Here is a 27,498-nt window from a genome sequence, read left to right as displayed (position 1 = left end):
GGGTTAGGGTTCCATATCTTTTAACAGATTCTAACCTAGGTCTCAGACTATTAAAACATATATCAGAGTGCCTGATTTTTAATATGTCCCCAAAACATCATTGTAACACCTGTAATAAAAGATAATTTGTTAAATTTTTTTCTAAGAACAGGTGATAGACTTCACAGTTTAGAAAATATTTGAAAATATCTGATTAAAAAGATCTCTTCCAGCTAGGGTGATTTTGGTGAGTTTTGTTAAAATAGAATTATCAAGCCTTTTTCTATTTTATTTTTACAAATGAATTCCTTCTGCATTATTCAAATATGATGCTAGGTGTCAGCAGTGAAGTTATTTAAAAAATAAACTTATATGTAGTATATTCTCATATAGAGATATTCTGGAGAGAATGATTCCAGAAAGGATGTGCACACGTGTGTGTGTGTGTGTGTGTGTGTGTGTGTGTGTATGTGTGTGTTTAAATATATGATGAGAAAGAGGTAGGAAAAATTACCTCACTACTTGAACACACTTCAGTAATGTGTGGTTGTTTGGGAGATTATTGCTATAGCAACGGAAACTTCCAGAAAATGGGAATAAGCCTTGTTTTACAACTAGTGATATAAATGGAAATTATTTGCTCTGGGAACACTGGTTGTATTTCTGTTAAATGATTTGGACATTACTTGAGCTGGGCAGTCCCAGGGAAGTAGTTAGGTTGAATCATATAAAATTGCTGATATTTGACCTTTTTGATCTACAAAACAGCAATTGCATAGATTTGATCCTTTTATGTATTACAACCTCCTTTTTTTCTCTTCTTATTTCTATCTTTTGTTACATCCTTCCAAATTTCAGTTATGATTACATTGTCTATTCTGTTCTTTGAATTGTCTGATACATTTTCATGTATACAAAGATAATTCTCACTAAGATGACTTTAAAAGCAATGCATTTAGACATAGGTTTTGAATAAGACGTGTGTTATATTGACACACCCCATGTCTACATTGTCTTGATATGTACATGAGTAGCCATAAAGAAGCTCTATATAAAGTGTTGTAAATATATAGTGTATGATGAATTCTGGTTGGTTTTAGTATTCTTGTTAAAGGCATCCAGTGTTTGACAACTTTCATTCACAGGGATTCTTTTTTTAAGGAATCATTCTTAGTTGTCACAATACCACAGTTCTTTTGTAAAAGCAGTGGTTTGGAAAACCCATATGTACTCTAAACAAGGAGGGACATGAGTGGTAAAGAGATGGTGATTGAAAGGAAGAGAAGGAGTGAGCCAAGAATTAATGAATGTGAGATGACTGTCTTCACAAAAAAGCAAATTTCAGTCTTGGTGTTTTGATAGTGCCCAGATTCAGAAAGTAACCCCGTCTCTACTATTCTCTTGAAATATTGAAAAATATACCAATTTGCATCAAGAACATTTTTTCAGTCATTCCCCTTAACTCAGCATCATGATGCCTTTCTAGAATTTTGGCATTTTGCTTATCAGTAAATTATGAAAAAGCAATAGGATGTCAGTCTGCTGTGCCATCAAATTATCTGTGGGGTTCCTGGATCTCTGTACAGTATTTACAGAAACAGATGACTCCTGTGGCACTTTCATCAAATGACATGACACTTAACTTGTCTTCACTATGCAGATCTGCAGTGTTAAGAAACACACTCTTTGATGCCTGTGAGCTTCTTGGTATAGCATAGCATTTCAGGAGAGAGGAAAGAAACACTCGGTTAATTCATTTTTCCCACCTAGTTTATGGGCTACTTTAACAAAAACTTTACCTCATGTTCAGCCAGGTAATTGACACTCTTTTTACCTCCTGTAGAAGAATTTCAAAAGAAAAGCATCCATCATTTCTGTGCTAGGAAAACCTATAGAGACATTGCAGAAAAAAACTGGCAATAAATGTGAACTTGGGCCATTATAAAGGCCTGCTAAATAATGTCAAAAATAAAGATCATGAAGGTAAACGAGTAGCTCCAAGTAGAACTCTTGCATTCTGGATGAAGCCCTGAAAGAATTATGTACTCATTTTTTCATTCATAGATGCTGTCTGTTTTATTTCTATTTATTTAAAAGAAATATTCACATAGTATCTGCTATGTGCCAGGCACTGATGTAAGTAATTTATGAATATTAATTCATTTAATCCTCATAATAGCCTTCCAAAGAAGGTACTATATTATCCTGATTTTGCATGTAAGGAAACTGAGGCACAAGGGCAAATATACCACACATGCATTATAGTGTTTGGAACTGTAACGTTTGCAGAGTAACTACTTCATTAAAAGCTGAAAATTTCTGATTATATCTATTTTTTTTTTAAGTTTAGAGTCAGGGTCTCACTCTGTTGCCCAGGATGGAGTACAGTGGTGCAGTCACAGTTCACTGCAGCCTTGACCTTTTGGGCTCAAGGGATCCTCCTACTTGAGCCTCCCAAGTAACTGGGACTATTACAGGTGTGCACCACTACACCAGCTAATTTTCTTTTTTATGTAGAGACAAGGTCTCACTATGTTGCCCAGGCTGATCTTGGACCCCTGGGCTCAAGCAATCTTTCTGCCTCGGCCTCCCAAAGTATTGGGATTATAGACACAAGCCATTATGCCCAGCCTGTATCTACTTTAATCAAAATTTTGATATATATATTTTTAGGTTTAAATGAAAAAATATTTCTGTAAAAAAGTACATCTAATATTTTTGTGTGCTTAAAATGGATACTAAGTTATATTATGTAGAAAATTAGTTATGTTCCGGAATGGATAGGTCTGGACAATCTGAGAGATTGAGGGAAACAGAAAGCTGTGTGTACATTTTGGTGCCACGAGTCGCCTCCCCTGGCCCCCAAAATGGAACTGCCTCTTTCAGAGTGTGTTAAACCAGATGATAAAATATAATAACCTGATGAGCTTAAAATGAGATACCCCAAATTACATTTTGGAAGACAGAGCTGCTTTTGCGAAAGGAGTAATCGCTGTCAGGTCAAGACAAAGAATTAGTTCAAAGGACCTCCTTCTGCATGGCCATCCCAGAGGTCCTGTTTTGGTGGGACAGTACCCATTCTTGTTGTAAAATGACAGATTCAATGATAGATTGTGAGGAGCCTGTTAAACCCAGTACCTCTATTTACCAAAAATTATTTTGAGTAGCCCAGTGAGTAACTACTGCCACAAAGTAACAGGCACAGTGGGAGCCAGAGCGAGAAATGGGCCTGCAGAAACATTTCGTGTTTAATGGGTCTGGGGCTGTAGTGAAGCAGTGTGCTGAAATAATTCTGATTAGGCTCGGTCAGGCAAGCTGCTTCATCAAGACTTGTCTCTCCTCCATTGAGCCCTTACTGTTCAGAGCACAATCACAGTTTAAAGCACCATTGTAAGTAGTCCTTCCACTGTTCTTGAAAATGCAATCTTTTTTCAAGTTGGTGTGTGAGCCTTTTTTATACCTGTGGGAATAGCTAACTAGGAAAAGAAAAGGTTATGTTAACATATTAATGGGAAAACACAGGCAAATTCTTCTTTCCAATGGAAATGCATATTTAAATTTTATAAATGCACTTGAAAGAAATGATTGGAAAATACCAAAAGGAGTAACACTATAAATCATAGTGTCTAACCTGGTTTCTGTAATCAGTCGTGTGTGTTGTATCAATGACTAGGCAGCTGATTATTTTCTGTTTTCTATCAGCTGGTACCACTAGTAACACATATACGTAGCAGTAGATATATAATCAAGAGGAAATAAGTTTAAAGGCTGTCCTCCCTACTTCTTTTATCTTTTGAAAGAATGAAAATAAATCAGAAAATGATTTCCATTTTTCAAGTTTTTATTAGCATAAGTCGAAGCTCATTGGGACATATTAAGCAGAGAAATGGATGTGCAGAGATAGGAGCCAGTCAAGATTCTCTGATGTCTCTACCTGGTTGGGTTTCAGAGGTCATGTGATGACAGTCATTGTTGATCTCTCTGACAATATGCTTTGAAGGAGATTAGGTTACATGTTGATTGTGCTTTTGTGAAGAAGGGCATTATTCTAAGCAGGTCTTTAAGAAATGCTGAAAGGAGCTTCGAAGAAATATATTCACCCATTGTTCATGTAACAGTCACTGTAATAAATGCAGAACAGTTTTTCAGGTTTGTTCTTAGGAAGCGAATAACTGTAATTGAAAATACAGTAAATGGACACTTTCAAAACTTGAATCATAGCTGGTGAATGACTTATAAACCTGCTTCTCTTGAAGTTTTTCCAGAGAACCTGAAAGCTTGAAAAGCAATCATTAGAAGTTTAAGCAAAATAAATGGTTAAGGATTTGTGGCGGCCTCAACAATGAGGTCCTACTGGATATAATACATTTTAGAAATACCTTCTATTACTTGTTAAAGGTCTTCTTATCATGAAATATAATCCTAATGTATTATGCACTCTAATGAATATAACAGCTCACTATTCATTACTTATTTGTGTACTTAGGTACCAATAGCATCTGGCTTAGAAGAAGAAGAATAAGCAACATGTTAAAATTCTTTACAGCTTGGATGGGTGAATACTCATGACTGTGGGTACTAGAGAAGCCTAAGAGAGGAATGAAATTCAGAAATAAATAGGTAGGGGGAAAGAAACTAAGAAAAATGGTTATAATATTTATTTTTACTGAGATCTTAAATTAACTGAATCAAATAGTGTTTCTAGGCTTCCATGAAAGAAAAATCAGAAATGATTGTTGTGAGTCATTGGACAGCAGGTTCTACCATCTATGTGATGTAGGTTCTGAAGCTGAAATAAAGAAGCCAGTCTCAGCAGTTATTGTGTCTTGTCAAAAGGAATAAAAACCCAGATGGCCATTCTAAAATGTTATTTTGAGTTAGTACAAGATTTAAAAAGAAAGAAGAAACTATGTAACAGCTTTACAATCTCCCCCTCATAGGTGAAAATATGGCTGTTACTTTCTTGAAACAGGATTACCAAATCATAACCTATTGTGTGTTTTGCTAAATCATTTTGAGCAACCAAACAGATTTTTCTTGCTTCTAAATGGATACGAAGAAATGTTTAACCCCCATTGTATTGCCACAAAGCCAGGCTGATCACCCTGGGAGGCCTGGGAGGTCTGAGCAGCTTTGGATTGGCTGTCAGGAGCAGGACTTTAACATTTTACTGCACATGGGCCAGCCACAGCAGGGTTCAATTGCCAGTGCTTTTATCTGCAGAAATGTGCTGGGATGGGCACTTTGTTTAAAATTTCCCTTTGCTACTAGAAGGAAATGGAAAGCAGTAAGATAACTTCATTTGTAAGGTAATATCTGTGCTTGTTTGCCAGATGGAAAGTAATGTTTGACAGTCCTGGGACCGGTTGATTTTTGTTCCTCCTCTCAGGTATGGTTTTAATGATTTGTTTAAAACCGAAGCCCAAATTAGAATTCTATTCTGTCTATAACAGCTTGTCTGAAGCTTGATATTCTCTGTTCATTGATTTGGTTTTATTTTGTGTGCTATTGGTTAGTGGAGTTTGTTTCACATAGCTTGTTTAACACTTAAAAGAGGAACTTTCGTGGGGCAACTGACAGATATGGTTTGAATATTTTTAGTAGCAAAATGTGAACATATTGTAAAGAAAAACTAAGTGCTGGTATGTTTGTCATCAGGGTACATCCACAGGGTGTGTTAAGATGTAATTTTAATGCTTTTGTCATTTTTTCTGTGGATATTTGCTTTTAATAGTCTCACAGACCATTTTCATATTACCTTAAGACAATTTTCTAGTTAGGCCTTATTCTCCCTTATTTTCTGCATGCCTGATGTTTTTGAGGATAGTATAATATTTTTTGTGTGCAAAGTGTAGCATAAACTTTACTCATGTGTCTTTTTGATTAAAAGCAGAATCTACTGTCATTCCCTCGGCACTAACTTGAGAGTTTCCCTTAGGTTTTTTGTATTGATTCTCCTGTATTCCAGAGAATTCAGTGGTCAAGAGGATGAGAGAAGCTGGATGAAGGACACATTTTTAAAAAGTATCATAATTGGATGTGTTAGCTTTAGCTCTTGAAACATCTTCAAAGACCATCTGTAAGATTATATTCCGTGCTTCTCAGTTCTTTGAACCTCATGAAATGAAACATGGTGTGATTTTACCTAATGCAATTTGGTTTCAAGCTAGTATCTTGAAACCAAAGTTTTGCATCTTTAGAAACACCCCTGAAAATACCCATTATCTGACTTTTATTACAGCTGGACATGAAGCAAGTGCATTAAATACACTCTGCCGTTTTCCTAGGGCAGTTTTTCTATTTCTGTTCAGATTTTTGATGAACAATAACAAAATCTGATGAAAGTCACCAGAAAAATAACTTATGTTTGTATATAGTGCTTTATAGTTTGCACTATTCAGTTTGATCCTCTTAACCATCCTCTGCAAAGAGAGCAGGTCTTATTAGCCACATTTTAAAGATAAGTGAGATTTAGAGAGACTAGACTGAGCAGCGTGCCTCAAGCTACCCAGCTAGGAGTAGGCAGAGCTGAATTCCCTCCCACCCAGGCATTCAGACCAGTGTCCTTTCCAAAATGCTGTGTTGGCTCCATGTGCTGGATGTTTGCTTTAAAGATCAGACTGTTTGGACTAAGCCTCTTAATAGGAAGGCTCTGGCAACAGCTGGTGTTAGGTAGATTAAAAATAAAATCAAAGACTGTTTGGTTGGAAAGTGGAATAATCAAGAGAGTGAGGGAGAAGGGAGAAAGATACCAAAATAACCGAGTGTTGTTTAAAGAAGTGAAGGATAAGGGCAGAATGATACATCGGTTTCATGATTGCCTCTTTTATCTCCTTGAAAAAGGTTTTTATCCCTCAGGACTGCTTTCTCTTGTCCCTGGTCCCTTTGAGAAATTTGCTATGCATCATCACCACAGGCCACTGTGAATTATAAATAGGAATCTAGGGCACTTTCCCCAAACTTAATATCTACAGTTCATGTCCAGAAAATAAAGGAGCAAATCTGTAAACCTTCCCTTTATAATATATATGGCCTAGGTCTCATGTTTACTTACAAAATATTGAGAATAATATGTTTCTGCTGTTGAGTTATATTTACTTGCCATGTCTTCCTTCTTTTCATTCTGAATTTTCTTGCTCTTCAAATGACTATGCTTTTTAGTTTAATTCTACTACTTTGTCAACCCAGTTCTCTGACTTTCCTGATTATACTCTGATTTTCATGGTTTCCATTTTTCTCAGGAAATCTTGCTAGAGATAGTATACTGTGTAATACTTAGCCTTACCCTGAAATTCAAGTGAAAATTGGAATGCTTTTCAAGTCCTGGCCCCAGCTGAAATACTTACTGCCATGCCATTGATATAAATAAGGTTGTAAGAATACTCTTTTACTTGGTTCTTTCCTCAGTATTCAAAATGTCTTCATAAGTGGGAAGTTCTTATTCACATCAGTTGTCTTTGGTACCAATATACCACACAAACCAGTTCTGTTGATCTGTTACATATGATTTTTTGAATCAAAGCATAGAATTAGATGTATCTTTTTATATTAACTTTGTCTTATTGAATACAAAATATGGGTATGTGTAGATTTTTAACATACATGTGCTTATTTTTAAATTAACATTTAGTTTTTCTGTTGAAGATTACAAAAAGAATTTAAAATAATCAGATACTCAGCACTCAGATACATCATTCTGGGTGAGGATAAAATATTCTAAAGATTTAAAGATTGACTAGTACATAAAGCTATAAAGTTGTATGTAAATATCTCCCCCTCAGATTCCTTTCCCCAAGGTAAATGCTCTTATTCATCTTTTGTGTATCTTACCAGGGATACGTTCTATGCATCTAGTGGCCAAAATTGATTTTTCAAGTATAGAATTTCAAGCTAACATTATTATCTGATCACTTTGTGGAGTTAATTCACTAATTCAACCAATATTTACTAATGCTCTGTTTTAGGCATTGTTCTAGGCACTGGGGATATAGCATGAACAAAACAGACGAAAATTCCTGCTCTCATAAATCCTACATTCTGGCACATGAGATTAAAAAAAAGATGAATCAATAAGACATGTAGTAAGTTAGATAGTGATAAGTGTTAAGGCGAAAAATAAAGCAGTGAATGGAGGTGGGACATCTAATATAGGTTACCTTTTTGGACAAGGCAGCCAAAGAAGTCTCCATAGAGATGACATAAAAGAAAAGCCCTGAAGATAAGGGGGAAAGCAATGTAGATACTGGGAACAACTGAAGCAACAGATTGGGACTCCAAGATCCAGGAAGAAAAAAAATGTTTTCCAAATGTCAAAAGGTAGGTTTTTTCTAATGAGTTGCCCAAGATGAAGGAAAGAGAGGTAATTCATTTAAAGTAATAATCCCTTAATGAGAGTCATATACCACTTCATTGATAGAATGAAACTTCTCATTCTTAAGTATTCTGCAAATAAGATGACCCAGGTCATGAGTGAGAGTACTTCCACCTATCTAGAGAGGGTGCCATGGTAATCCAAGAACTTTCTGCTTACACATTTTCTCTTCTCCATTGGTTTTGAAGTTGCCAAGAATATTTTTTTCTAGGTTAGTTGAAAAGACTAATGTATTTTCCTTCTTTTCCCACAAGAGCCATTTCCAGAATCTTCCCTTTGAGTAGTAGCCCTTGCCACCACCTTTCTAGAGAACAAGGAATAATGCTTGAATGCAGCCACCTCCTTTCTATTTGGTGAAGGGAGGGTCCATTCCTATTGTTTTTAAGTAATCAGAGCCTCAAGGGTTAGGTTTGCCTGGTACATGGTGTATGATTACACCAGCCATAGCTAAAGCTAAAAAAAAAAAAAAAAAAAGTACAGTGCCAAATATTACACAAACAGGAGTTAAAAGTCAGTGAGCATTTCTTTGGTTAATATGGACATAAGAGCATGTGAAAGCAGGTTGATAATTTGTTTCAAAAATGGTTTTGTGCACTGCTATTGGGACTTAATTAACTTGAAATACAGATTTGTAGACGTTATTGAAAGTGGAAGCTTTCTTCTAAACCTAATCCTGCTCCTCCTCACCACCCAGCCCCCGACTGGATAGGAAGGCTTCCACTTGGCCTTCATCCATTCTGTGATGCAGAGCCTGTTGAAGAAAAGCAGGTGTCTTTACAGAGAACTTCAATAGAATCCTGTCAAGTCATTTGTGGTTTTGGAGCATAGTTTACTTGCTGATTTGACTGCACCCAAATTTTGCCTGTTTGAACCCTTTTAAAAATTACCTGATGTGAAGACAAGCATTATTATTGACAGGGAGGAATCGGGAAGGAAAGGCTTTAAAGGAAAAAAGTTTGTTAGGGAATGAAGTAACTCAAGTAAGAAACCACAGTTAGAGAAGAAGGGTGTGTTTAATAACTGAAAGCTGTGAAACTCTACCCATGTGGCACCCCACAGGATCATGCCACTAACGTCTGCTCTGGACTATTGTAAGAGCCTTTTATGTGGTCGTCCTGTCTCAATCTCACTCCCCTTCAGCGTATTCTCAACACAGCCTATTCTACCCTTCAAAACGGAAGTCAGGTCATGTCACTCCCCTGCTCAGGACTCCTCCAGGGCTTCCCATTTCACTCAGTGGAAGCCAGAGATCTTGCCCTAGATCATGTGGTGCCCCTTTCCATCTCTTCATCTCCCACTGTTCTCCTGCTTGCTGCTCCTCTCAGCCACCTGGCTGCCTTGCTGTTATAAGACAGGCAAAGAGATTCCAACCTCAGGGCCTTTGGATTTGCCCAGAACTTTCACCTTGCCTGCAAAACCCTTTCCCAGTGGCTCTCACATTCACAGCCCTCAAATCTCTTTCGAATTACACCTTCCAAGAAGGTTTTTCCCTGACCATTGTACTTAAAATTGCAGCCCCTCTTTATCTTTACACTCTATTTTCTCACCATACTTCATTTTTTGCAACCTAAAGCACAATATTTGTTTACTTATTTTAATTACTATTTATCTTCACCCACTAGAATATAATCTATTGAGTGCAGAGATTTCTGCCTGTATTATTTACTACTATCTCCAGCACCTAGGACAGTGCCTGGTACATACTAAGTACTCAGAAACTATTTGCCAAATAAGTTAATAACTTGTGCAAATTTAAGTGGGAAAAAGAATTTGCTTTCTCTAAGAGTAATAAAAGTCTGAGGATTGCACAATAAAGATAAAATTCTCAAAATGAAAGGTATTTGGTGAATACACAGCCCACATCCACTTATAGGCATGTTTCCTGGGTACTGGATAGCTGATTCCAAAGGATAGGCCTTGGATGCCTTCAATGTCATGCTTAAATGCAAATGATGCTGGGAATTGCAATGGAGAATAATAAAAAAATGTGGAAATGGAATGGTGGAAATAGAAATTGGTTGCTTTGCTTCCAAAGTAACGATTTTCAAAGCAGAGGAATTGAATAGGGAATACATTAACAAAAACAGTGTCTCTGAAAATGCAAACTTCATTCACATTCTGTTCTGTGCAATTTTTCAAGCTCAGTGATCCAAGGTCAGAGGGCGCTTGTATTAGCATAGACCTCGCTTTGTTAATTCACCTCTGACTAAAATCTCTGAACTCCTTATTATGATAGGCCTTCCAATGACAATAAAACCAAGCTCTCATAACACCAGTAACATTTATACAGCACTTAGGCAATTCCTAAATGAATTGTCCCCAGAGACCTGGAGAAATAGGTCAGGATTATTAACCCCATTTTGTACACAGGAAGTAATTTGCTTAATGTCACTTGGTAAGCTATTTAATTCATAATTTGATTGCTTTATTTATAATAATGGTTTGTTTAAGACAGGCTATGTTACATTAAAGATGACCTCTTTAAATGGGCAGCTTTATATTTGAACTTAACTATAGTTAGCAACCTGCAACTGATAATATTCCAGATTTCTTTTAAGATCAGTGTTTCATAACCTTAAAATGGGAGACTGATTTAGAGAACTGAGTGGTCGGAGACTCCCAAAGCCATTTTGATATTGATCAACATTAGGCCACTCTCCTCAGATGACACTACCGAGATATCTATAATGCAGGCTTAGGTGTGATTGCGAGTCCTCCCAAGCCATAATTTAAATCCTTTTAGAATTCCCTTGCTTTTTTATGCTCGAAAAGTTCCGTTTGGTTCAAAAAATCAGTGTAACTAAAACAAAATCAGTGTTTGCAGACAACTAAGAACTAGAGACAAAGTCCTCATTAGGAGGTCCCAAGTCCCAACCAATAGGGAACGTGGGATAAACATCACAGAAGCTACATCAGAGTCATATTTGGAAACCACTTTATTTTGTTTCTGTTGTGGTTCATTCCTTTTACTTTCCAGAACAGTACTATGAAAAGACTTCAAATTCAGTTCAATGAGCCTGTCAAATATTCAGGAAGTTGTGAGGAAATATAAAAGTGAGGGGACTACTTGTAAGTTCATGTCTGTATCAAGGGAAGACTAGAAAACTAGAACATCTAAAAAGAATGTTGAACCAAAAATGACTTGCCAGCTTTGAAAAAAAATGAAATGTCTAGTCTTTATCCAACTGTTTGAAAGTTTTTCAAAACTTCTTCTCATTTCATCTTTATAATGAGATTTATTTACTGCCAACAGCAACAAAAAAATATGCACAGCCAAGTTATAATTCTAATTTTTTAAAAAAGTCTTCCTCGCCTTCCTTTTAAGGAAATGCATTCATTCTCCTTCACTGTTCCTGAATCTGCTTTACTATATTTGTATGCCTATCTTTACATCTGGTTTATTATTTTTAACACCTGCTAGAATATGAGCTACAGTTTTGATACCAACGGCCAATTTAATTGGGCATATAAAAGTTTTTGAAAGAAGAATTTTACACATGAAACTTTTGAAAGATTTTGTATGCAATTATGTTAAAATTGGTCAGACCAAAGTGTAAATGGATAGAGCAATAAAATTACTAGGTCTTAAATCAAATCAGATTAAACTTTAAGATCTTTGTGAGCCTCAATCTCAAAAAAAATGATGGTCGTAGAGGCCTCTTTGCAAGTAGGTCTTAGTTCCCAGGACCTATAAACACAAGGGGCCTTTGGTAGGTGGTATGGTTTGTATGTTTTGCCCCCTCTAAATCTTATTTTGACATGTGATCCCCAGTGTTAGAGGTGGGGCCCAGTGGGAGATGTTTCGCTCATGGGGGCGGATCTCTCATAAATGGCTTGGTGCCCTCTTTGTGATAATGAATTACTGTGAGATCTGATTGTTTAAAAGAGTCTGAGACCTGCCCTACTCTCTCTCACTCACTCTCTCGCCAGGTGACACACTGGTTCCCCTTCTTGTGCCATGATTGTAAGCTTCCTGTACAGCCTACAGACCATGAGCCAAAAATAAACCTCTTTTCTTTATAAACAATCTCAGGTATTACTTTAAAGCAACCGAAACGAACTAGTAGGTTATAACACAGTAGGTTATAATAAAACATGGCTAACTCATCCTTGGGAACGTTCTCTGGCTAAATACATTGAATTCTTAATGTAGTGTAAGCAGAAAAATGAATTGACAGATCTTAATTGTATAAATGACAATGTGGTTAAAAGATGAATTATGCAAATTATATGCACCAAACCTGTACAACTTTTCTCAACTTGAATGATAGTCTAGAGTTGTACTGTGTTGTTCAGGGGACAGATTAACTCACTATGCAATTAAAAGTTTGATGTTTCCTATCCTTGTTTTTATCCGGAATATGAAATGTCTGTCATCTACTTATTGAGCATTTACGCCTGCGTAATTTAACATAGTAAACAACCTGATTGTGTACAAAGCGTAGAGCTTTTTTATTACCATATATATTTTCTCTTAGCACACAGTATTATGCTGGTCTGAATTTTTTGTCCCATTCAACAGTATATATTACATTGATAATCATATTTTTAAGGGAAGAAATGTTGTATGTCTGTTTGATTCTTTGTTCAAGTTCTTAGACACTAATCAAATTTGTACAACAATTAGTTAAGTTTCCTTTGTCACTTTATGTGTCAATGAAACATGCCTAAATAATCATATTTTATGAAGTTTAAGATAATTTATTTAATCAAATTGTTTCACTGTTGTTTTGTTTTTTAAAATAGTCACTCTTTTTTTTTAGACGGTCTTGCTTTGTCACCCAGGCTGGAGTGTAGTGGCGTGATCGCGGCTTCATTAGTAGATTATATAATAGTACCTTAAGAGACCGTTTTGTTTTGTTTTGTTTTGTCTTGTCTAGGTCTGCCCTCTGGGCTGGAGTACAGTGGCTCACTGCTGCCTCGACCTGCCAGGCTCAAGCAATCCTTGCCTCAGCTTCCCAAGTAGCTGGGACCACAGGTGCATGCCACCATGCCCAGATAATTTATTTTTATTTTTATTTTTCATAGAGACAGGGTCTTGTTGCCCAGGCTGGTCTTGAACTCCTGGACTCAAGCTATCCTCCTTGCCTTAGCCTCCCAGAGTGCTCAGATTACAGACATGAGTTACTGTTCCTGGCCCAAGAGACTATGTTTGATCAATACCAAATAATTAAAAATTGGAGTGCTGATAATAATTTTTTATCTTATGATAAATCTTTGGTATATTAAACACTATCAGAAAGTGTTTTTTTATAATTGTATAGGAATTCATTTGTAGTTCTTGCCTTCATTTTCAGTTGGTAGTTTTTAAATTGTCAGAGCAGCAAAATAAGTATTATTTGCGATGAAATCATTCCTTTTCCACCCTCAGCCTTCTTAAAATACATCAGTGGCTTCCCATTGCCCTTAGGATAAAGGCTGAAAGGACTACAGGGCTCCAAATGGCCAGGCTTCTGCCTGCTTTGTCGACCTCATCAGACCTGTCCTCTTGTCCCCGGCTTTTCTTCTTCTCTTTTTGTGCCCAATTAAATTGTGCATTGGTATCAAAACTGTAGCACATCATTCCTTCCCCAACTCTGTAGGACTTCAGTTCAGTCATCATTTCCTTAGAAAAGTCTGACCTTGACAAAGCCGGTTCCCATTACCACACACTCTAGGAGCACCACACACCCCTGCCTTAACAACTTTTCAAAATTGGTATTTTTAGATCCATTTCTGTGATTACTTGTTCAATATCTGTCTTCTGCCATTGACCATAGGCTTCATGAAGCCAAGAAGAGACTGGTTTTCTAAGGCTTTCACTTGTTTATAACCATTGTATTTCTGATGCTCAGCATAGATCTTGGCAAATCATAGGCGGTTAATAAATATTTCACATAATGAGGTGATAAATAAATGCTCTATGAGGGCAGGGATTTTTTCTGTTCTGTTTATTACTGCATCCTGAGTGCCCAGAACAGTGCCTGAGCCATAGTAGTTGGTCACTAAATATTTGTTGAATAAACTAATGTTTTCCTAACTTTTCAGGGACACAGAAAGTATTAATGGAGGAATTTAGGGTATAAGTTGAATTTTTTTCCTACAAATATCATATCTCTTAACTTACAGAGTTGGAAGGAAGTTTATAGCCATGTTTTCCTTTTTTATTATGGTAAAATATACATAGCACAAAATTCGAGACTTTGACAATTTTTAAGTGTACAGGTCAGTAGCATTAAGTACATTTATATTGTTGTGTGACCATTATCATATCCATCTTAGAAAATGTTTTCATCATCCCAGATTGAACCTCAATACCGATTAAACAATGACTCTTCATGTAGTTGTAGATTTATAGAACATTTTTTATTTGCCTTAGAATCTTTCTTCCCACTTGACATAGTAATCTGATTTGTAAAATATATAAACATGAACTGCTTTTGCTTCCTGAATAGGGTTGGGTGCCTCAACTTCATTTGTTTCATTCTGTGGCAACATCATCTGGAGGCTGTTCCAGGGCTAGGATTCCTAGGGGAGACTGGGATTCCCAGGGCCACGCTGAAGTACATCTGCTCACCCATGAATGAAACCTCCTTTTCTCTATTCAGAACCAGGGGTCATCTTTGTTTCCTCCTTCTCATCACCACCTTCTCTACACACACGTATGCACACATACACACACAGACTCACAGTCACTCTCCCGAGACTCTGAGCTGCTCAAGGATTGGAATCCTGTGTTACTTACCTAGATTTCAAGTGCTCTTTTGTGTTTGTTGACTGTGTGTTTTCCACTCTGTGGAACATTCCTGATATTACTTTGAGAAAGGGAATCTAACAGCCTCACAATGTTGTGTATTTCATTGTTTAACCATCACTATCCTAGAGACATTATTTCACCATGTTGATTATTGTGTGGCCTGGGACCACATGCACCAGAACCCCCTGGGTCTGCCTATTAGACAAGTGAATTTCTGGCCAGGCACGGGGGCTCACTCCTGTAATCCCAACACTTTAGGAGGCCGAAGCGGGCACATCACAAGGTTAGGAGATCGAGACCATCCTGGCTAACACAGTGAAACCCCATCTCTACTAAAAATACAAAAAATTAGCCAGGCCTGGTGGCCGGCGCCTATAGTCCCAGCTACTTGGGAGGCTGAGGCAGGAGAATGGCATGAACCCGGGAGGCGGAGCTTGCAGTGAGCCGCGATCACACCACTGCACTCCAGCCTGGGCGACAGAGTGAGACTCCATCTCAAAAAAAAAAAAAAAAAAAAAAAGGAAAGGTGAATTTCCAGGTCCCTCCTAAATCTGCAGAATCGGATTCTCACAAAAACTCTATTTTCAATCTTCCCCCTTTCCTTTTCCTTTTCCTTTCCTTTCTTTCTTTCTTTCTTTTTTTTTTTGAGACTGAGTTTCCCTCTGTCACCCAGGCTAGAGTGCAATGGCGCCATCTCAACTCACTGCAACCTCTGCCTCCTGGGTTCAAGTGATTCTCCTGCCTCAGCCTCCCTAGGAGCTGGGATTACAGGTGCCCGCCACCACGTCCAACTAATTCTTGTTTTGTAGTAGAGACGGGCTTTCACCATGTTGGCCAGGCTGGTCTTGAACTCCTGATCTCAAGTGATGCACCTGCCTCAGCCTCCCAAAGTGCTAGGATTACAGGCGTGAGCCACCATACCCAGCCTCAGTCTTCCCCCATTTTCTTAGATATGGTGTTAGTTTATAGCTGTCACACAGAGCCTTCTGTATTTGTTTTATGTTCAGTGAACTTGAAAAATAGTTTCTCACTATCTGCCATATAAAATTTTTAGAACCTTCATATATTCATTGACAGCTTCACTAGACTCCTTTAAGCTTTTTCTTCCCTAGGTGAAGTCAACACTGTTACTTTAGCTGTTTCTACTAAGGAGTTATTTAATACCCTCTAATCAATTTTGCTCTACTGCTCTGAATACACTTATATTTTAAAATTAAATCTTCTTCCTAGGTTATAGACATAGAAAAAGGACCAGTGAGGACAAAATTTCATTTAAGGTTTCTATTATGTTCACAATGTGCCGACTCTATTAGATAGGGCAGAGCTAGCTATTCTTAACAAACCCCCAAACTAGAAACATCACACAATTAGAGTTCCCTCTCAGCTCATGTAACAGTTAGTGATGCAGACCATGAATTTGGAGAGAAGGATCTCTACTCTTCACCCAAGCTGACAAAGGCCATGCTATGCAACTTCTCAGGTTACACTGGCATTGACATACAGCCAGAAATGGAGAGATAGGAGGGGTGGAAAAGACACATTTTCTTTTTAAACATCTGAACAAAGAAGTGACACATATTAGCTCTCTTATACCTTACAGTCACACCTAGACACAAGGAGAGCTGGAAATATAGACCATGGACAGGAACTTCTTCTCCACAGCCACCTTACATGACAGAGAGAGGGCATGACTCTTTGTTAGACAGCTAGCCATGACTGCACACTGAACTTCTAGGTCTCTTTCTTTTTTTTTTTTTTTTTTTTTTTGAGGTGGAGTCTTGCTCCGTTGCCCAGGCTGAAGTGCAGTAGTGTGATCTTGGCTTACTGCAAGCTCCGCCTCCTGGGTTCATGCCATTGTTCTGCCTCAACCTCCTGAGTAGCTGGGACTACAGATGCCCACCACTACACCCAGCTAATTTTTTTGTATTTTTTTTTTGTATTTTTGTTTTTTTAGTAGAGACAGGGTTTCACTGCGTTAGCCAGGATGGTCTCGATCTCCTGACTTCACGATCCGCCCGCCTCAGCCTCCCAAAGTGCTGGGATTACAGGCGTGAGCCACTGTGCCTGGCCTGAACTTTTAGGTTTCTATTTGTGCTTTTATGAAACCGTGAAGTATACCAAGCACGAATGTCTCAGTCTGTTTTGTGCAACAGAGTACTATAGACTAGGTAATTTATAAGAAAAATAATGTATTTGGCTCATGGTTCTGGAGGCAGAGAAGTCCAAGGTCAAGAGGCCTGCATCTGGTGGGGGCCTTCTTGCTGCATCATCCCATAGCAGAAGACAGAAGGATGAGAAAGGGCAAGACAGAGTGTACATGAAAGCAAGAGGAAGAGGGGAACAGAAATCACTTTTATGACAAATCCACTCTTGTGAGAACAAACCTACTCCCACAATATTGACGTGAATCTGTGCATGAGGGCAAAGCCCCTCATGACCTAATCACCTCTTAAAGATCCCACCTCTGAACATTGTTGCATTTGTGATTAAGTTTCCCACATATGAACTTTGTGAAGCACATTCAAACCATAGCAACTATGTACCATGGAAGGCTATATTTATGTATATGACAACATGATTTCCAGCGCACTGACAGTAAGGTGGTATATATCCAACATGTCCTCTGTCAATGTAATTTGCTCACTATTGGATGTTTGCATCAGTCTACAAGGTAGCAAATGATAGTGTCACTTGAGGCAGTCAGATGCTTCTGTGAGTGATCAGTCTTCAGTCTTCAAGGACCAATGTGTTAATTTCTCTGAAAGATAAAGCATGATCCACATTGGTTCACCTGCAAGTTTCTTGCTCGAATGGATCCCTTCTTGCTCCCACCCTAACTTCCACAAGATGTATAACATAGGGTCAGTCCCAAGTCCCAACAAGTTTAGTCTTGCAGGAGTAGGCTGAACTTGGTGCCAAACTTGGGGCCAGAAGTCAGGGGCCTGTGTTCCCAGGACCCCAGCCAGCTAGGTTGTGGTAGAGGGAGGGCCCTCTGGGTGCCATCTGATGGAGCTGTAGTTGGAGAACATGCTTTGTCTCAGACCATACTCTCTGTTTTTTGGAATGTATTTTGTTTCATAGGCTGCTGTAATGGGAGAACTGGGTTTCAAGATGATTTTGGCTTCTGGCCTTGTCAAGCTGAATTAGCGGCTGGATGACAGGCATACCCTGGAGAAACCAAAGATAAATGCCAGTTTTAACAAGGTGGTTTTTTTATCCTTTTTTCTCCAGTTAAGTATGAATGGAACCCAAATTCAGTCCAAGGATCATGTCAAAGGCAGGAAATTAAGAAAAAAAAAGAGTTTGGGCTTAGTATGATTTTACTACTAGTCGAATTTCTGTTAAGACCAAAGATTAAATATAAATTTATAATTTACTGTCATTTTATAGTGATAAAAGGCAGAACAGTTTTGCATGTTGCACAAATACATACTTGTGCAGATGTATAAATATATTCTTGCATATAAAGTTTTCAGAATTGATGTTTTGAAAACTATTTCTCATCTGTATTTATTTTGAAGAGTGTAAACAGGACAGAATTGACTGGGTTGTAGGGGGGTGGGGGCGGTCAAAGGCTTGATATCTTTATGTAGTCTAACCTTTACTGTATTGTTAAGGAGGCCAGTTTTTAGAAATCAGCCTCACAAGAACCAAAGAGTAAACATCTCTAATATCTTTAGAGTTGAACTAAAAAGTATAAGCCAAATGAGATTTTGCAAGTTTTTGCCTGCTGGTACTTTTTACCTAATACTGCTTGTAATAGCAGATTTTCAGTTGTATTGAATGTTATGAATTCTCATTTTAAAACCAAACAACTCTTTCTCTGCCAAAAAAGTCCAGCAAAAAATGTGTCCCAATCCATAGCAATTTACTCTGAAACAGGAAGTTTATTGTTTTATTTTTCCATAAGTGGCTAAGGCAAGTATTCACTTTTCAGAATTATTTGAATTTTTAGTGTTATATGCTATTGAATTACTATTATTGTAATTGGTTTGTTATGTGTACTGTGGGCTTTGGGTTTCTTACATTTTTCACGTGGATGTTATCTCAAGGCTACTTTAAAAATACATCAAATCTTATCTTGACCTTTTGACTTAGGACTGGTTTTATTTAATAGGGTAAGTCGATTGCATTTTGGTTAAAAAATTAAATTGTTACTTGGTTATTGGAAAAATAGTCCTTAGCAATGATGTATTACCCTATTCTCTTGACCTAAATGTGTTTTGGGGTAATGAAAGGCCATTGACACGTTTGTCAAAACAAGAGTAATGAATGTAAGAAAAAGTCATTTCCTAGAAATGTTTGGCATAATTGCTGACATGGTAATACAATTAATACAGTCTTTTGATGGTCTTTGCAAAGCCTTCAGGGTTTACATCACCACAAGGTGGTTAAAAATGTAGCAGTGTCCTATCAGTAATATATATAAGCAAGGATGAAATAGTTTTTCCACATGATGCCATGGAACCATGTTATGCAAAATTACATATCTGTGCTTTTTAGAGCATTTTGCCCTGAATTGGATTATGCTGAGAACTATTAAAACTTAGGACTCCATCAGCATGTGGACTGAGATCCCTCATGGTAGGAAGCATGAAATATTTATATTTTATTTTTTTTGTTTAGACTTATCCAGTGAATTGGCAGATATGTATTAAGTGCTCAATGTAAGTTTGCTGAATTGAGTTGTTATTGTAGATATATCTTAAAATTCTTATAGATGCTCTCCTACACAACTCTAGGGGTTTTTTAAAGAAGTGAAAACAATATTACTATAAAATTGGTTCCAATTCTAAGGAAAAATCACAAACCTCCACAATATTAATATCTTGTCCTGATAAAATATCATTGCTTCAATGCAATGAAAATCTATTAAGGGTGGTTTTATATGTAATTAACATTTTTTCAACTAAATGCAGGAAATATTTTATAACACATACATAAGCAAAACCAGCTGAGATTATTAAGCATCTTTTATTTTATTAGCAGAATAATTTTGCGATTCATAGTTGTCCTAATATTTGAGGGTAGTCCAGAGTTCCTGAATTGACACTTGTTTCTCTTCTCTGAAGGGTTTTTCAGAGGTTGATAGTATGACTTCTGTTTCCAGAAATCCAAAGTTCAAAAAGACACAAATCCTCCCTTAGAAACCTTGGGTGTCACTGAATTGGTTGTTTAAAAAATGAAACTTAATGTGCTCAGCTGTGATTGTTTTACTCCCCATCCCTCCTCTCTTTCTCTGGCTAATTCTCAGCTGGACTATTTGCAAAGGAAACATTGAGGCTGACGGGAGGAGAGTTGGAGATTGCAGAACTTGGGAGCTGTCCACCGCTGAGCCTTTGTCACAGCCCAGGTGGAGCTCACTCCTCAAATCTTGGTTGTTCCCAGCTTCTCTTTATGACCCTTGTTGAAAACCTGGGGCCTTTCAAATATAACCTAAAAAATTCCTATGCTACCAAATTTAAAAATTGAAATAATAATAATAATAAGCCCATAGCAAAGAAGTATTTTATCCACACTCTATAGATACATTACAAAAGCCTCTTTATTCCTCTAAACTGAAAAGAGGAATCAGACGTGACTCTCTGGGCTGGAATGCTTTGATGGGATGTCCACCAGAGTTCTGGTCACTTCTCTGCTGTCACTTTTGATCGAAGCCAGCAGAGATATGTTTTGGCAAATCTAGTCATGATTTGTCTTCCTTGCAGGGCTCTCTCTTTAATTGTGTTTCCCATCAGAGAGCCAGTTGGAGTTAATATATTGGCAGTCTGCTGTGATTGATGACAATCAATGTCTTGTTAACGTTTCCCCCATTTTTTAACCCACAGAGCAATGCTAAGAAGACGTTTGGTTTAAAGAATTAAAAGGAAGAACAACTTAAGAGGGTCTTCAAAGGTAAGAGTTTGTCTTCTTAAAACTTTTGAATTCGTAGTTAATGATGAGAATTATAATATTAAATAATGTGATTATGTAATATTATTGCCATATTTAATACTTTTCAATCCAGAGAGTATGATAAAAGACAGAGAGTAGAAACATAGATGCAAAAACATTAATCATACCAGTGTCAAAGGAGATAGATCAAATACGTAGGGAAGAAAACCAGCCCTCACATCCTTTCGTAGTAATAAGATTTTTGTTTAACTAAATCATGAATCATAAAGCCCAGAAAATAGCAGAGGAAAAGCACTTCTAGTAAAAATGTTTATAAAGGGACTAAAGATTAAAAATTATAGGGAATAATTTACAAGAAAATAATTTTCTTTTTGATTCAATCATATATCAAAAGTCTCCTGAGGGTATACCATCCATTAATGATTTTTCTTGTCTCACAATGGAGTCCAAAGAATAAAAATATCTCCTTTGAAAGTTTAAATGTTACTTTGAAATGTGATTTCTGCTTTGTAAATTCCTTCCCCATTTCTTATTTCCTACCCCGCTGTCCGCCCCATTCCTATTTATGCCATTCAGCATTATCAGCTGTAGAATGGACCCTGTTAGGCCTATGATGCCTTCTGAAAGGCCATCTATTATAGTACTGAACTTGATGAAAAAATAGTCTTACTTGGAGATCTGGAACACAGTTCAGAGAACTGTATCTCAACCAATAATAGCTTTTTTAAGGAATTATGAGAGCACCATTGTTCAGACATTCAATTCTTTACCTAGTTGATTTCATTTAACAAATAAACTCATGGATTTTAGTTAAGGAAAGAAGATTGTATACAAGATTTTGAGACAGTAAAATCCTTGGAGCATGTTGTCCCTTGTTCTTGAGAGTTCTTAGGTTGATCCATTGAGATGTCCTTTTGTAATTGAAAGGAAATGATTCATGCCTCAGCTGAATTTGCTTCCATTGTGTTGTATTGAAACTGACTTCATATGACTAGTTCTTACAGTGTTTCAAAATACCATCAGAAATCCCCAAATTAGTAGACTGGAAACTAAGAATGTTGCTTTGTAAATCAAATAGCCCAAATTTTGTTCTGCTTGAACAGTCCCTGAAAAGTGAAAATTAGCAGAGACTAGCAAAATTGATGTTAGATAATTATGACCAATACCAAAACAGCCTTAATTTTGTACAAATGGCTCTTTTAAGAGAAAGCTCCCTTTGTTGATGCAAAATGACCTATTTTATAAAGTTTTTATGTACCCCTCTCCTCTACAAGTGTCCTTATTTCATAAAGAACACCTGCAAGGTAAAGCAATGTGATAGTAAGTACCATCCATTCTGACAGGGACATATACCAAATTACAGTTGTTAGAAACTAGGAGTTACTAGTAATGGTATTAAGTATGGTGGCTTACCAATACAATACTAGTATCAGCAGTAAGGTATGGAAAATTCTTTCGTAGATAATATATTGTCTGATATCTATAAGGTATTAAGACACTGAGGGCGGGAGTTTATTTGTAAAAACGGTGTTTTCTGGTGAGCAGGGAAAACAGCGGCCACCATGAGGAAGTACATGGTGCCCTTTTAAGGTGGAAATGCTGGGCTCAACAGCAGGTGCTCTCCCACTTCCTAGCCCACTCTCAGTAGTTCTAAGGGAGTTTTCCTGGCTGGATGCATTATTTTTTCTTTCTTCCATCATGTGAAGGGTATTTGATTGAAAATCTCTGTCTTCTAGAGCAACAAGTGAAAAGGCTCGATTCTTCTTTTCTCAATACACACTTCTTGTTGGTCTTTCTGGCTAGCCTTTTGTTAATTGGCTCAAGAGAGCTTTTAGTTGTCAGGTCCTGTGAGAGCTACTAACATATCTCATTTTTTGCTTTCATGAATGGTTGAATCTTGTCAAAACTAAATACTGAGTCTTCCCAATTTGTTTCCCTGGCCTAACAAAGACTGACTGAAACTTCCCAAAATTCTAAAGCACACTTATACTCAGAATGTCCCTAGGCTATTCAAGTATTTGGCCTCTGACATTAGAATAAATAAGTTTTTTTCATAGCTACTTAGAGTTTTCAGTAGTTTTTCCCACATTCACTGGCATGCTATGATGTTCGAAAAAATGCCTGCAGCCAGAATTGTGGACTGTGGTTTGCAAACTCTCAGGCCCATCCCACATCCTTCTCTTTGGGAAGTGCCCTCTATCTGCCCTTATCCAGTGTCGCATATAAAAACTGCTCACGTTTGCCATTAACCCTAATGTGTATATTCTCTCCCTGGGAAATCTGACCTCTACCTGGGTTGAAAACCTTGAGCTAAAATGCAAGGATGCTAGTGGTGGCATTTTGATAATCAACCAGAGTGAGGAGAGAGGATGCCTCTGAAATCATTTCATAAAATGAGTTTTCTGCTGGCCACATTTGTGTAAGTTTGGTCCTGGTAGTAACCATAAGGAGTCTGAGGAAGAAGAATGTCCAGGCTGCACCTTAAAGCGTGTTCCCATTTGGCAAGCTGTGTATGAAGAATAACCTGACAAGGTGTTGGAGTCATTTACTGACTGTTTTGGTGGATGACTTGAAATTTGTTCTTTCCCTTGGACTTTACAATACCGAGTTGTTAAAGTTATGTGTACTTCTTAGGAGAAGGGTAGTTGCATTCTGAATAGATAATAGTAAAACTGGTAAGAGTAAAAAGACTTTTATCTTATAATTAAGTTGATTTGTAAACGTGAACCTGTATTTTATTACAAAATCCTAATAGTTATACAATTTTAATACTATTTATTTATTTGATTTCTTTCTTTCTTGAGACGGAGTCTCACTTGTCACCCAGGTTGAAGTGCAGTGGCGCGATCTCTGCTCACTGCAACCTCCATCTCCCGGGTTCAAGTGATTCTCATTCCTCAGCCTCCTGAGTAGCTAGAATTACAGGTGCATACCACCATGCCTGGCTAGTTTTTGTATTTTTAATAGAGACAGAGTTTCACCATGTTGGCCAGGCTGGTCTTGAGCTCCTGGCCTCAAGTGATGTGCCTGCCTTGGCCTCGCAAAGTACTGGAATTACAGGCATGAGCCACCATGCCTGGCCAATTTTTAATACAATTTAACAGTAAAGACAGCTATCAAAATTTTGTCCTACAGGATCATTTTAAAGCTGAGAAGTTTTATCTCATGTTAGTTGATACCAGTCAAGTCAAGAAGATACACAGCACCCATAGAAAGAATACTTGCCCCATGAAGCTAAAGATAAAAAGCTCATGAATAAAGCAGTTACCCTGGGATGCCTAGAACTTATAAAAACCAAGACAGGGATCTAACTCCAAGTAAAAAATACTTACCTCTTTATTGTTTTATACCAGTAAAGTTTGATTCAATATGTAGTCATCTGGAAAACTAGAACAATCTTTTCTTATACATATTAACTTCCTCCCTCTTCACTGTGACATAGCATGAAGGCAAGGCACAGATTTCAACTAAGTGACATCTCTTGAAACATTAGCATACTTGGACAGTCCCTCTATTGTGATCGTGATGAACTTTTTCATAGAATGACTACTTACCACTGAAATGCAGCATTCCTGGAAGCTGAACGACAGACAGTGCAGTGAAGAACATTCTGTTCTTTCAACCCAGGCGACTGCCCAGCTTTCCATTCCACGTGAAGTCTGAGCAATGCCCTGTGTCTTGGGGTCAGATGGAAGCATATTAAATCCAATGTGCAACATTTCTGTAGGGAGGCTAAATTATACATTTCCTGATATTTATCTCTGAGTTTTATTCACATCCATGATTGAGATGCCTTTATTGATCAGGCATCTCATTTCTGCCTCTTGCATCCTGTCCTCATTATTCTTACGGGTCACAGCCATTTTTCTCTGGACACCTCACCTTATCCCCCTTCTCACCACTCCCACCATTCTGGGCTGCTCAGTTTGATAGCTGTTTCTGAAGGCTCAGAAAGAGCAGTTGAAATGTGTTTGAAGAAAGACATCAGTATTTTCTCTTGGGAGATAGCTGGGTAAGGATAATGCCATAGTGAGACAATGATGAAAACAGTGGCATTGTTTTTGTGGCAGCAATAATTGGTGCTAGTAGTCAGTAGAAGGAGTCCTGCAACTTTTATGTGTTCCTCCCTCTCCTCCCACTGTGGTCTAGTGGGGAGAGATATCTGTTTTGAAACTGGAAATAAAAAACTGCCTGAGTCACTCCAGTACATGAAATGTAGAGCACTTAGCATGCATACACCAAAGGGCTAATGCAGTGACCTTTGCAAATAGCTTCTTGCATATACTTACTGGATTTGATTTCTTTTCCTTGCTGTACTTTTGGCTTGTAGTTCTTAACTGTTTTCTAGGATTATTAGAATCAGAACTCGTGATGTATAAGGCTAGATTTGTGACCCATAGACTTTAATTTTGAGGTTCACCAAAATGACCAGAACAGTGCCACCAAAAGGCAGGGGCACTGCCCTGTGGCTCTTGTTCCCAGCAAGTACAACCTCTATTAAGTCTCGGCCGGGCGCGGTGGCTCAAGCCTGTAATCCCAGCACTTTGGGAGGCCGAGGCTAGCTCAAGCCTGTAATCCCAGCACTTTGGGAGGCCGAGGTCAGGAGATCAATCGAGACCATCCTGGCTAACATGGTGAAGCCCTGTCTCTACTAAAAATACAAAAAATTAGCCGGGCGTGTTGGCGGGCACCTGTAGTCCCAGCTACTCGGGAGGCTGAGGCAGGAGAATGGCATGAACCTGGGAGGCGGAGCTTGCAGTGAGCCAGGATCGTGCCACTGCACTCCAGCCTGGGGGACAGAGCAAGACTCCGTCTCAAAAAAAAAATAAATAAAAATAAAAAAATAAAAATAAATAAATAAATAAATAAGTAAAATAAAATAATTCTCCCCCTGAGAGGAAGCTTATTCCAAATGAAAGTTATAAATGGCATCCCTTATTCATTCAGAGTTAGGTTCTTTATATTCAGCATTCTCATCACCAAAATCATCATTTATTGAACTTTAATTGTGCAACATAACATAATGGGTGAGATACTCCAAGTATGGACAATTGGAAGTGAGACACAGCAGGAATACAGGAAGGCCTCAGGTGTTCAGGTCCACACGGTACTCTATACAAAGGTAGACATGTGTGCCTAGGTTCTGTGGGTATTTTATCATGTCTGTTCCTTCCAGCATCTGGACATTTCATCCCTGGCTGCTTTTGGAGGGAGTCGAATCCTGACAGGAGGGTTATCTAGGGAACTACCCAGGAGGAAAATGAAACCCAGTGTGGAGCAGGAGGCCAGGACCAGGCCCCTGCTGGTAATGCAGTATGTTGCTGTCACAACTGACTGCATACACAAATAGATGCTTGGATTTTTTTTTTTTTTTTTTTGCTTTGCTTTGTTTTCTTTTATTTTGCCTTTCATGACAGCATGCATTTTGTAAGGCAAAGAAAAAAATCTCTTGGACAGATTCAAGTTTTCATATCTGCAGAAGGCATTTCTACAGCTATTGTCAAACTTAGCTGGTCTGTAAAGATTCTTTGTTTCTGGTTGACTGTTGCAGAAAGCAAGTTCATAAACTACCACCAATACAGGAGAGAATGATTTCTATTGAAAGAGTCGAGTAGGATATGGTGCATAGAGCCAATCCTGAAAAGGGTTTTGTTTCTTGCAGCATGGTGGAAATTCACATTCAGATTGCTGCTCTCTGCTCTTTAGCATGCTACAGTGAAACAATGGGCATGCCAGCCGTTGTAGCAGTGTTGATTAATGCATTCCTTGAATGTGTTGATTAATGTGTTCCTGGGATGCCTCCTTAAGCCGCCACTGCACCTGAGGCGTGTCGGATATGCCTTCTCCCCGGCTGCTGCTTCGCTCACATGAGCCCTTTGGCACATCGGTCTTTTGTGTGTATATTTCACACCAGTGCCTTTATGAGTAAAATTACACATCTAGCAGACTTTTTACAGACATACTATCATCTGACAAAAGTGTCTACATTATAATCTAGTTGGGACTCTATAAACTATGATGTTCATAGAAGGAATGCTCTTCTAATAAACACAAATGCTTAGTGGCATGGCTTAGTGGCATCACTCTGTCCTGTGCATAATCCCACCCAGGGATTTATTTTTGTTCTTTTCAAAAGTTTTATAAAGAAATCAAGCTGAAAATACTTATGGAGCACAGTTTGCACTTGAATAATATGGGAAGAGATGCGCAAATGGATAGCCCATTAGACACTTGGTACACTTGGAATCTCAGTTGGAGACGCACTCCTTTCAGGCCAGCCAGGGTAATTCTGTTTCCACTCTGCTTCATTCCAGGTTGTGACTTCTCCTGCTGTATTCTGAATTCTCATTAAATAACATGTTTGTTTCGTAGCATGTTTCCAGAAAGACTTACCTTGATGTGGTTCTACCTAACTAATGGTTTGAAAAAGATAAGTGGGAGGTTTTTGTAATTTGTCACTTGTAATTTGAGACATAGGAATTCTACTGATACTTTAAAAACTTTCTGACCTTTTAAT

The 27,498-nt window shown here is 37.9% G+C and overlaps 1 protein-coding gene across 47 annotated transcripts in view; it reads left to right on the top strand.

Annotated features, from left to right (window-relative positions):
• NRCAM (neuronal cell adhesion molecule) overlaps nt 1–27,498 on the top strand; it is a 314,145-nt gene that overhangs the window by 129,701 nt on the left and 156,946 nt on the right. For all 47 annotated transcript variants that reach the window (XM_030826464.1, XM_030826448.1, XM_030826445.1 and 44 more), the window contains one exon: nt 20,915–20,981. The gene's annotated coding sequence lies outside the window, so the exon portion shown is untranslated. The remainder of the gene's footprint in view (nt 1–20,914; nt 20,982–27,498) is intronic.

This window comes from Nomascus leucogenys, chromosome 13, assembly GCF_006542625.1.
Source record: "Nomascus leucogenys isolate Asia chromosome 13, Asia_NLE_v1, whole genome shotgun sequence".
NCBI classification, from domain to species: Eukaryota; Metazoa; Chordata; class Mammalia; order Primates; family Hylobatidae; genus Nomascus; species Nomascus leucogenys.
The sequence above is the reverse complement of the archived record's forward strand: the minus strand, read 5'-3'. Positions and strand labels throughout refer to the sequence as shown.